The following is a 13,728-nucleotide window of genomic DNA, read 5'->3' as shown; positions in this document are numbered from 1 at the left end:
CCTCCCTGGGGCATGGACAGCAGATAAGTGGGTGAGGGGAGACATCGAATGGTGTAAGATATGACACAATAATAACAATTTATAAATTATTAAGGGTTCATGGGAGAGGGGAGAGCAGGGAGGGAGGGGAAAAGTGAGGAGCTGATACCAAGGGCTCAAGTAGAAAGCAGGTGTTTTGAGAATGATGATGGCAACATATGTACAAATGTGCTTGACACAACTGATGTATGTATGGATTGTGATGAGTTGTATGATTCCCTAATAAAATGATTAAAAAATACCTATCTATATAATGTGTGTAAAATCAGTGTTTATCCCCAGATCTGACAGTCACTAAGGTTTCCCTGGATACATAGATATCTCAGTGGTATCTGTGTGGTTACATGCTTAAGCATCAGTGTCTGCTATGTAAAATGCTGGTGTAGTAAAAACTCATAGCCATCATGTCTGTTCTGACTCATAAAGGGGCTGTAGGAAGATTGTAAATTTTTAAAACAGTTTTATTAGCACTTAATCTATAGATCACAAAATTCAATATTTTAATCATACCAAGAAGAGCTGTAAAATCTTTACCACAATCCGTTTTAAGAATATTGTATTTTTACTCTTTGTTATTTATGTAACTATTCTTTTATTTGTGGCAAAAATATACACAACAAAAATTCTACAGTTCTACAACTTTTATATGTATAATTCAGTCCCACTGATTATACTCTTTGTATTGCTCAACCATTATTGATATCCTTTTCCAAATTATTCCACCACCGTTAACATAAATTCAATGATCCCTAACCAACAACACTTTCTCCTTCACCCATGGTAGCCACAAATCAAGTTTGATTTCCTTCTTTCTTTTTGTAGTTTTCTTGATGTAATAGTCACATAGCATATACTTCCATAGTTTAATCACTTTTAAAAAGAGTTGTATATGCATCATCACAGTTAGTTATAATGCGCCCCCCCTCCCTTATTCATTGCTTGCTACCCAATTCCCCTTACCCTTCTAGCCCCACCTCCCATTCTGATAAACTGTTGTACCAGTTATTGTCTCTATGCATCCACTCCTGAACTTTGTAAACTGGGAAACCAAACAGAAAATAAAATGAAACAGAAACAAGAAATTAATAATATCACTATAATAATAAAAATAAAGAGTAAGAAATAAAATATCACTAGCAATATTGAAAAAGCCAGAGAAGAAATTTCTGTCATAGAACAAGCAAGAAATATTTGAACCAAGAGCAAATTCAGATTATATCGAGGGAGGTCAGCTGACCAAGTATCATATTATACCCTGGTTCAACCCACCATAATCAAGATTGCAATAATATCTGATAGCAAAACTGTGTGAGTCCCTCACCTGTGACTAAAGGGGATCAGCCAGAAGAGTTGCGCTATCAATATCATAATCGATTTTAGGACATTTTCTTCTTTCTTGTATTCACTGTGATTAACTCTCTATTTCCCCCCACCCTCTCCTGCTATACCCCCAAGAAATCATTAATCCAGTTACTGCATATAGATTCATCAATCTTGAATGTCATATACTGAAAAAAGATAGAAAAATAAAAAACAAAGACACAAAAATGCCAGCAATAATAAAATAAAATAGAGAAGAAACTCAATTGAAAAGAAAACAGAAAATATTAAAATTAGAACAACTTTAAAATGGGTCAAAAGGCAGTTCAAATGATAAGATGTTCAATGTTAACCTAACTACATCTGTCGTAATCCACTTTCCAATGTACTCTGAACGATTGCAAGACTATTCACGTCCCTAGTCTATGGTGAGGGGGAATTCACTGGAGGCTTAATCTACATGTACTTCTCCTTCACTTTTTTTTTTAACCTGAAATAACTTTCAAATGGGTCAAAACTCACTCGCTGCCATCGAGTCAATGTCAACTCATATAGCCCCTATAGAACAGGGGAACTGTTCATGGGAGTAGAAAACCCTGTATTTCTCGTGGAGAGGCTCATGGTTTTGAACTGCAGACCATGTGGATTGCAGCCCACTGCAGAACCATTAGGCATCAGGGCTCAAAATGGGTCAGATGGTACATCATATAAGCCTCCACTGACTTGTTTCTGATCATTAACCAGTGATGTGAGCAGTCTTGCCTTCAGGCATTGTATTAGAAAGTGGATTACCTCCACTCCCACCAACCAGTCCAGGGAGGGACAGTCTTCCTTAGAAGCTTGTTTATCTCAGTGTGTCCTTGATGGAGATCACTGTACTGGAGATTGAATAGTCATGATTCATGGCCTGACTGCCTTGGTTAGAAGGCCTTGGATCAATCTTTTTGGCTCTTCTGATTAACATAATATATATCCCAGTCATAGTCCTATTCCTGCTTTTTAAGTCCCATCTATAGATGTGATGTATTGATCCACCAGCAATCATGATTTAGTGACAGTTTCCTTTATTCTCTGTGTCTTATTTAAGTGGCTGTATGCCTATGGATCTTTGGATGCCATTATGACCTTGTGTCAATGGTCTTCCTCATCTGGATGATGTGTATTTATCTTTGCCCTTGTTAAGACTTAATAAATGTTCTCTTCAAATTACATATAAGGGTTTATGTCTTTTGTACCCTAAAACACTCCCACTGAGAACAGAGTATAGCTGCCTCACTTGGTTTCCCAGGGTATAATCTTTATTGAACCTGACTGCTAGATCATTTCCCCCTGCAGAGTCCCCGGGGTTTTCCCCAATGTTTAACAGCCGAGAGCTGAACCATCACACCACCAGGGCTTCTCAAATAAGCACGGAACACTCAATTTCAATGCTATATAATTGAACTTCATTTATCTGCTAGTACTTCAAATTATAGTATTCTAACAAATACATGCATTGTACAATTTCAGAAACTTGTGATTGGGTTATGAAAATCACGACATCATTTCTTTACAGATATTTGTTCCAAGAAATTCAGTTAATTCTTTTTATGCTTTTCCTGTTTAAGTGGTTCAAACCAAACAAGTTTATGAGTAGAATAATAAAGCTAAGATTGTGGTTTTTTCATTTGTTTTCAATAGCTCTCTCTAAATATTTAAAGAGAAAAAAACATCTAGAGAAATCATGGCACTCAATCTAGGTTAAATCTTGTGGGTTAGGGGGAGTGACAATTAATTCTAAAGGACTTAGATAAATGTGCTCTGGTGATGAGGTAAACTAGTCATTGAGAAAGAGATGTAATTATCTCAACCCAAACCATTCTGGACACGTGAGGGCTGTGGTTTTTAGTGCTTTTGTTTTGTTTTGTTTGTTGTTTTTCCCAAAAGCCCAACTAAACCCATTGCCAGCGAGTTGAATTTGACTTTTAGTGATCTTATATAGGGTTTCCGAGGCTATACATTTTTACAGAAGCTGTTAACCTCATCTTTTTCCATAAAGTATTTAGTAGTTTTAAACAACTGACTTTGTGATAAGAGCCCTGATGGCAGAGTGGTTTACTCTTTGGTAGCAAATTTGGTTTGCATTTTAAGTTTAGAAAGCTTGAGTAAGCAAACAAGACATATGTCATCCAGTCTTATCTAGTCTATAAGGAGCCCTGGTGGCACTATCAGTGAGCTTTGGACTGCTAACCACAACGTCAAATTCACTCATTGCCATCGAGTTGATTCCTACTCATAGTGATCCTATATGGAATGTTTCTAAGACTAGTACTGTTTAAGGTAGTAGAAAGCCGACTCTTTTTCCTGAAGAGTAGCTGGTCCTTTTGAATTGCTGACCTTGCAGTTAGCAGCTGGATGTATAACCATTACACCAACAGGTCTCCTACATCAAAACCTTCTGTATTGGTAATCTTTAATGCACTCTTAGAAGATGAACTTATTAGTTTAGTACAAATTGCAGTATAGAATTATAAATGCTTAATGAATATGACTCAAAATATTCTGTTTCAGCTTATGCGTGTTCCTCTGCACATCACATGCCCACCCCAATTATAGCCCATGTCAGATATTTTCTATATCTTTTTGCTTGCCTTCCTGTCTAACTAAAGGGTTTTCTTAAGGCAAATAAAGAATTTTTTTCCACTTTGCATCTCCAGAGTTCAGTCTCCTTCATAGTGCTGGGGAAGCGTTCCAAAAATGTTTTCTGGATAAATAATGAGTACATGAAACTGCCCGATATGTTACAAGCTGAAGAATCCTCTGTCCTTGAAAGAATATTTATTTTCTGTGCTAAGCATTGGAACTTAACCATAAACTATATTTGGGTATCTCACACTATATTATTGGATTTGATGTTTAACATAAATATTAAAGTAATAAGAAGAAAGAGCAATAATAACACACAGTATATAAAAAATAGTATCCATGAACTATAAACCTTCCCCTACTTCACAAAAGTAATACTATTAATGTTCCTTGTATATTCTTTCAGACATTTTTGCATTACTATTTAACATTTTATGTATATATAATTATGTCATGTATATATGTTCTGATTTCCTAATTAGATGTCAAACTCATTAATGCAGAGATTGCAGTATGCACATTTTCCTCACTTCACATTGTTTGTAACCCTGTGCTGGATAAATTGTGAGTGTAAAATAAAAATAGCTGCAGCTGTGACCATTTTGTTGACTCTGTAAAAGAAAACAAAACACATGTACATATTTTCTTTCAAATATATATTTAATATATATATATTTTCCATTTATATATATGTATATATTTGAAAGTCATGCAGAATTATCCACCAAACCAGGCCAATGACTAAGTAAGCATGTATCAAGGGAGCCTTGTGGAACTGTGGTTAAAGCACTCAACAGCTAACTCACAAGCTGCATAATGTGAGAAAGATGTAGTAAACTGCTCCTGTAAAGATTTTCAACTTTGGAAACCCTATGGAGCAGTCCTACGCTGTCTTATTGGGTCACTATGAGGTTGAACCAATTTGAGAGCCATGGGTTTGATTTAGGGGCGAAACTGGAATCAATATTTAATAGCAGTGAGTGAGCACTGTGGCAGAGACCTAATTAGGATGAGTCCGTTTTTAAATGTGCACGATTGCTTCAGTTATCTGGTGCTGCTATATAGGAAATACCACAAATGGATGGTTTTAGTGAACAGAAACTTATTTTTTCAAGGTTACGGAGGCTAGCGGGAGCCCTGATGGTATAATAGTTACACATTGGGCTGCTAAACGCAAGGTCAGTAATTTGAAATCACCAGCCACTCTGCTGGAGAAAGACAGGAATTTCTACTCCTGTAAGAGCTACCATCTTAGAAACTCAAAGAGGGCAATTTTACTCTGTCCTATAGAGTTGCTATGAGTTATCAATGACTTGATGGCAATGAGTTAGGTTTTGGTTTTTGTAAGGAGGCTAGAAGTTCAATTTCAGGGTGCTAGCTCCAGGGGAAAGCTTCCTGTCAGCTCTGGAAGATCTTTTCCTGTTCAGCATCTACTTCCTTGGAGATCTACGTATGTGTTGACATCCTTTTCTCCCATTTCTGCTTCTCTGGCTTGCTTGTTTAATCTCTTTTATATCTGAAAGAGATTTATTGAAGACAATAATTCTAACAAAGTTAATCTTTTGCAGAACCAAATTGTAACAACAGGCAAAGAGTTTAAGATTTATAACTCATGTAGAGGGTCACAATTCAATCCATAACATGTAGAGAGTCATTCTTCATTTAACTCTTGTACTGAGTATTTAGTTTTGTGCTGTGGGGTATACAGAATTATAAGCACCTTATGAAGGAAGTATTAATATTATTTATTTTTTAAATCATTCTTATGGGGGGGCTCTAACAAATACCATAACGTTCCATAGTTCCATCACATCAAGCAGCGTTGTAAAATTGCTACCACCATCAATTGCAAAATATTTTCTTTCCTTTTGAACTCCTTGATATCAGCTCCCCTATTTCCCCCCTGCCCCACCATAACCCCAGGAACCATTATTCCTTTTTTATCCTACAATAGTTACACCCCCCCCCCATATCTTACACAATCCAAAGTATCCATTCACATACAATTCTGTTGTTCTATCCCACTGAGTGGGGTTATACAGTCATCAATGCTAACAGCTCCTCATTCCCCCTTCTTTCTGATCCCTTTCTCTTCCCGTACCCTCAGGGACCAATTACTCCTGTTACTCTTTCTGATGAGTAAGCTATCTTGACTTTCATGTACCGAACAATCTTAACTATATAAATGAACACACGCAAATCTAACATGATTAACGAAGGAAGTATTATTGGTATCTTTACTTTATAGACAAAAATTTAGAGAGATGAAGTACTTGTCCAAGGTTACACAATTAGTAAGTGGCCAATTATATTGATCCTTGATCATATTGTACCTCTTGAAATGTTTGAACATTGACCAATTCTTTTTGTTACAGTGACTATATTCCTTCTATCTTGTTTTTTCCCCACAAACCATGTTATTAGGAGTTCAAACAGATACCATACCAGCCCATAGTTCAACCATATAAAGCAGTATTGTACAATTGCTACTACAGTCAATTTCAGAACATTTTCTTCCTTCTTGAACTCTTTGATATCAGATCTCCTTTACCACCCTCCCCTACCATATGCCTCACGAACCCTTATTCTAGTTTTTGTCTCTATAGGTTCATCAATCCTGGGTTTCATATGCTAAAAAAAACCCCAGATAAACAAGATTCAAGAGGGCTACCTACAATGACAGAATGCATCAGAGATAAACTCCAATATGAAACAAAGAAAGAGAGGAGAGAAGGGAGAATGTGGGAAGTCAGGTAAGTGCCAAGATATATCAAAGGGGGAAATTAAGAGAAAATATTTTAACTGTTCAAGTCAGGTTTATCATTTTGATCTATAGTCATCCCTCCAATACTCTCCGAGTGGCTATCAGTTTATCCATCTCCCTCAATTATGGACAGAGAGAAACCACTGGAGGATTATTTCCTGTGTAGATCTCACAAATGTGTCTTGGGCTTCCACTGTCATCCAGAGCTTTCTGCAAACTAGAATATCACAACTTAGGCTCTGATACTATTCCCTTCTTTTACTTTGGATTATATAATTTATAATCATTGGATGACGGATGTTGGTGTACTTCTTACATGTGGACTTAGTTAACATTTCACTTAGATAGCCGCTGTTTGGAAGCAAACATTTAAGACCCCAGACACTATTCGACCTGATAGCCTGGCACCATCTAATTTCTACGCCACACTTTGCTATAGCACCTAGATATTCTGTGTTTCCTTCATGAGGACGCATATCAAGCAGGGCCATATTGTAAGAACTGTTTGTTCTTCAATTGGAGCTAGGATTTAGTGCAAGTCCAAAATCTTTTTCTTCTTTTTATTTTAGCAGTCTTATTAGCAATACATCCACATTTCATACAATTCAATAATTTAATCATATCAAAGAGAGTTGTATAATTATCATGACATTCAATTCTAGAACATTTTCTTCTTCCTTGTTATTCATGTAAGTATTTTTTAATTGTGGCAAAAGTATACACAACAAAACATTCTCTAATTCCATAACTTCCACATGTATAATTCAGTGCCATTGATTACACTCTTCATGTTGGAAAAACATTATTGATGTTCTTTTCCAAATTATTCTACCACCATTAACATAAACTCAATGCACCATAAAGCAACAAATTTTTCTCCTTGACCCATGGTAACCATTGGTCAATTTTGGGTTCTTTTTTTTTAAGTACTTTTCTTGATACAGTATTCACATATCATACACTTCCATGGTTAAAGAGCTTTGAAAAATGAGTTGTATATACATCATCACAATTAGTTGTAGTGTTCCCTACCACCCCCCACATTTGTTATTTGCTCCCCAAATCCTCTTACCCTCCTCACCTCTATCCCCATTCTACATCCCCCATAAACCATTGCCTCAGCTATTATCTCTGTGCATCTACTCCTTGGTTTCTAAGAGTTCTTTAATTAGTGTTTCTCCTTATAGCATGAACTCAAACAATATTTGTCCTTTTTATTATTGGTTAATGTCACTCAGCATAATGGTTTCCAGATCCTTCCAAGTCATGAGATGTTTCAGGCTTTCATCACTTGTTTTTAGGGATGCATATTATTCCATTGTGTGTATGTGCCATAGTATATTTATCCATTCTTCCGTTGCTGGGCATTTGGGCTGCGTCTAATTTCTTGCTATTGTGAACTGTGCTGCTATGAACAAGGGAGAGCATACATCCACTCATGTTGTGTCTCATTTCTTTTTCATATATGCCTAATAGTGATATTGTTTGATTGTATTTGCTGGGATTTCAATTCCCAGTTGCTTTAATTGTTGCCATATTGTTTTTCTGAAATCTTTTGATACTTTCTACAAGGATAGATGTCTTGCCCATGTAACCCTTTCCATATTGCAATTCGAATATTTAATTTTCCTTCCATTCTTTCAACTTGATATATGCTGAGTGTATTCTTCATTTTTGGCTTTCAAACTGCAGGTTTTTACATATTTCATTATAATGGTCATCTTTGTCTTCAAACTTCCATTTGAAATTTTGTGTTCAATTCTTTTACTTCATAATTGCTTGCATTTGCCATAACTACCCACATTCAAGAGCTAATTCAGAGTCTATTCTTTGTGTTCAATTCTTTTACTTCATAATTGCTTCCATTTGCCTTAACTATCCTACATTCAAGAGCTAATTCAGAGCCTATTCTGATTCTGACATTCACCTTGGTATTTTCTTTCTTGTCTTTTTAATGACCTCTTCCTTTCTTCATGCATGATATTCTTTATATATATATATTTAAAGATAATTTTATTGAGGGCTCTTACAGCTCTTATAACAATCCATACATCAATTATATTAAGCATATTTGCACATGTTTCCATCATTATTTTCTAAAAATTTACTTTCTATTTGTGCTCTTGGTGTTAGTTCCTCTTTTTTCCTTTCCTCCACCCCTCGTGACCCCTTTATAAATTATTATTATTTTCATATCTTACACTGACTTCTGTCTCCCTTCTCACTAGATTTCTGTTGTTTGTCTACCTGGGGGAGGGTGGTGGTGGTGGTTATATGTCGAACATTGCTGATGAGAGCATTATAGAACTTCCTTGCAAGATGTTGAACTACCTTGCAAGACGTTGAACTACCTTACAAGAAGCAAACACAAGAAACTCCATTTTGGAGAAGAAATAGTGTGACATTTAGGCCCTGCTGAAAAGTTGAGCCACTGCCAAGAGCCAACAGATGGTCTGAAGAGCCACCCCAGAAAGTCTGGCGGACCCCAAGAAGACCAGAATGACATCAAGGAGCCAGCTGAACTGCCTATGTAAACCCGGGTAGGGACACGGACTTTTCAGAGAGCTAGGAACCAAGGAGACATCAACTCCTGCTGTCTTCAACTGTACCCGGGGTGCATACAGCGATGAAGGCAATGCTTATTGGGACTATAATGCTGAAATAATAATGCAGTGTGTTGCCTCTATACCTGATATTTGTTTGAAATGATAGTATAGTTTGAGTTAAAATTAGGATTGTTAGATTGTTTGATGTGTATTTGCAGTTAATAAACCAAGCATTCAAAAATGTCAAAGAGTGTTAAGTAATTATTGATCATGACACATTGCAATTGGTTTCCCCTTCCACCCCTCCTCTCTGCAGCTTGCCCCTACCATCCTGGTATGTATATGCCCATTCCTGTTCCTGGAGTCCATGTGTCCTGAGCTCTTATCTCTTATCTGAAAAGATGAAACACACAGTATTCCTCTGGTTCCTTTAGGCTTCCTCACCCCCCATTATCATAACCCCAGTTATGCCTTTCACTGCAGGCCAAACTGGAGCATGTACACAGGTACATATAAGAAATAAAAGCTGTGTATGTATTGAGATAACAGTTGTATGAGCCCCTAATAAAATGTTAAAAAAAAAGAAAAGAAATAAAAGCTCATAATGCTTGGAATCCCGGAATAGGAATGGGAGTAGCAATACCATGTATGATAGTCTTGATTTCATCTCATCAAGTTGTCTGTTTTTAAGTGTTCAAATTGATCTTACACCAAGAAAATTTGAAGAAAGTAATGGGTTTGAGAAATACTATAGAGGAATAATTAGAAAAGATTCAGCAACAGATTCAATTGGGATATATATTATAGCGAAACAATTGAAATGCTTGAGTTTTCAAATCTAGATTTTGCAGGAATTAATTTGATGAACTTTTTAGAAATACATCCCAAAGCACACATAAACATTTCATGTTCTTCCCTTTGTAATTATGACAGCAAAAGTATTGTTAGTAATTAAGTTTCGAGTACTTAAGCACTCACTAAATAATGGTACTCTATTTTCCCAGTGTCATTCTATTACTCATATCAAGATAGTGGAGCTTTAAAATTTCAACAAGAATAAACTCACTGCCATGGAGCTGATGACAGCTCAAAGCTGCCCTACAATACTGGATAGAACTGCCCTTCTGAGCTTCTAAGACTGTAATTCTTTATAGAAGTAGAAAGGTCGGTCTTTCTCCTTTGAAGTGGCTGGTGGTTTAAAATTACAGACCTTGCAGATTGCAGCACAACACAAAACCATGATGCCATCTGGGCTCCATATCAGTTACAATATATGACTATACTATAAATGCACCTTGGAGGCAAAGATGGCAAGACTTGTCTCATGTATTTTGTACATGTCAGGATAAACCAATGTCTGGAAAAAGACATCAGGCTTGGTAAAAGAGAGTGGCAGTGAAAAAGAGGAAGATTCTCAATTATATGGATTGACATAGAGGCGACAGCGATAGCCTCAAACACAACAACCATTTTGAGTCTGGAGCAGCACTGGACAACGCTTCCTTCTGTTGTATGTAGAGACAAGGTGAGTCAGAATTGACGCAACAGCACCTAACAACAGCAACATATTATTCTTGGCTAATGCTTATCTCTATACCAGATTCACCTAAAATGTTCACAAGCTTGCCACGTGCACCTCAACATATAGGATCAAATATCTACCTGCCAAGGGTTCTTATCTCTGGACCCCAGGCATTGAAATCCATATATTAATTACTGCACTAGATAAACTAGACAAAACACTTTGGCAGAGTAAAAAATTACTTATAACAATATACTTTCTGTATCACATTATTTTCTCCTGAGAATTCCTTTCCTGATATATAGGGAGACTCTATGTCCTCTTATTAAGGAATATCTTGTAGGTCCCATAAATTTTCACATGAAAATCTGAAGACCCACAAAATTGTAAGACATGTAGTCACAGAAAAATTACAAGATTTCTGTCACTTCCAGAGACTTACAGGATGTAATACAGGGTCAGACTACCAAATATCCTCATTATAAGTACTTAGTTACTTCTGTTCAGTGAAAAGAGCTAGAATGATCTGGATAATAACTATTGCCTGCACTATCATTCCATACTAAGGATCTTCATGAATATTTCCCCCTAAGTGTCAAACATTTTCCCCTTTACTGAAAGCCTGACATGTTTCTACTCTGAAAATTCTCAGTTTAAAAGTCACTCTCTATGCACATTTGTACTGTAGAGACTTTGAAATCTCAGCTTCTAAGGAAAGATTTTTTCCAACATACTCCATAAAATGGAATACTTCCTTGTCATAAAATAAGCTCATCATAGAAGTTCTGGAGAATTTAGAGAAGATATGCTGTTGTTACTATTATTAAACTGTATTCACACAGGGGGAAACACAAGAAGATTATATAGAATAAAACATTCAGTTGTATTGATTGGCTCTGGCCCAGCCCGGCACTAAGGATAGTAAGAATTCAGAGGTAAAAAAAATCATTGTAATATTTATCCTTTCTAGTCACCTTGGCATCTCAAATGAAACCCACTGTCATTAAGTTGATTCCAACTCATATGAGTCATCTTACTAGGTCACAGTGAATAAGATATTCTTTAGTTTGAGTTGATAGTGCTCAATAGAAAATATGTTTTGACAGATTCTATTTCTAATGAAAATGTTTGGTTGAAGTTGTATGCTATTTGGAGATTTCCTATCAGAACATTCTTTTATTTTAACTGAAGTTGCTAAAACCTTGGTTTGGTGTTGCTATTGCCAAACTGATTTTTTAAAAAGAAAACAGTGCAAAATATATTTGAGCTAGAAGCCTAGAAAGAAATATAAATTAATACTAAAGTTTAAATTCCTTTCCTTGTATCAAGTACCCCAGTAGATTCAATTAATATGAATTATTGTCCTCTATACATTTATTCACAATTTGACTGGAAGAATGAAATAAGAAACCCCTATATTAAATATTTAAAATGTGCTGAACATCACAGTAAGTGGAATACAATGTGTGAACACAGGGCCTGGGAAAACCCAAAGCCCATTTTCATCAAGCTGTTGTCCAGAGATTAAGAGAAGGGAATCGTAGCAGGCCAGGGATTGAACAAACATCCTCCCCAGTTGTTAGATGCCGTTGAGTTGGTTCTGACTCATAGCAATTCTATGTACAACAGAATAAAACACTTTCTGATTTGCAGAATCCTCACAATTGTTCTAATATCTGAGCCCATTGTTGCAACCACTGTGTCTTTCCATCTCATTAAGGATCTTCCTCGTTTTTGCTGACCCAATATTTTATCACGCATAACGTCATATTTTCAGGGACTGATCCCTCCTGTAAGGTATTTCTTCTTACACAAACTTAATTCACGAATAAGCACCATGGCAGAACCAAGCTAAATCCACAGTTGTCATGTTACCTATGACTCACAGTTTCTGAGTCTGCACAACTTTACAGCATCTTTTCAGAATTATACTGCCTCATCTTTTCCTTTGGAGCAGCTTGTGGGTTTGAACTGCCATCTTTTCAGTTATCAGCCCACCACTTAACCCATTCTGGCACTAGGGTTACTAAACACCTTAAAAATCTCCCACACATTTGCTTTCAAAATTGGTACATATTTATTTGCTTGGTTTCTTCAATGTGTGGGTCAATAACCCCTCAATATTTCATACAACCACTCATTATTACCTAGGTATAATTTGATAAGTCAATTTCTCTATCTGAACAGTGTTGGATTCTAAGGACAATTTGAATATTTTCATTTCCTAGAATAAATGAAATTTATGTGAATACCCTGTCTTTCATATTTGAAAAATCACAAAATGGAATATAATCAAATAAAATCGTTACAGTGAAAATTTACCAAAAAAGTGTAAATGTGCTTGGATGTCTAAACTTCAACTTTATTAATGTTTTGCTAAGAATATACACCTGTGCATTTGTTAGGTAAAGGCTATGCATGAATTTAAATTTTTATAAAAATACAAACTATGCAGGAGAAAGATGGGGCTTTATATTTCCATAAAGAGTTCCAATCTCAGAAACTCACAGGGGCAGTTTTATTGTTTATCCTGTATGATAGGCTCACTCTGAGTTGGCAGTGAATTGAGTTAGACTACGGCCGATTTAAGTCACTGGAATCTAACATAATTTTCTTTGCTTAGAAATCTTCAAGATCAGATAATGTTTTCTATGTATTTTTATTCTCTTGAAAGAGGGATGCTTGTTTAGTATACACTAAATGATTATTGCTTAGGGGCAAATAGTAAAATTGTCTATTTGGGAAATTTTCATTTTGAATGCCCTCATAATTAACTAGAATTTTAATGACATACCTTAGGTATGTACTTTGCAACAATTACTTTTATTGCTTGCTCTATCAGAAAAAAAACTTTTCTGCAGAGAATTATAATAAATTTAAGATAATAACATTATTTACTGAAAGCCCACTAT

The sequence above is a fragment of the Echinops telfairi genome, unplaced genomic scaffold (assembly GCF_000313985.2).
Source record: "Echinops telfairi isolate 266 unplaced genomic scaffold, ASM31398v2 ScPeMD7_44;HRSCAF=162, whole genome shotgun sequence".
Lineage (NCBI taxonomy): Eukaryota > Metazoa > Chordata > Mammalia > Afrosoricida > Tenrecidae > Echinops > Echinops telfairi.
The sequence above is the reverse complement of the archived record's forward strand: the minus strand, read 5'-3'. Positions refer to the sequence as shown.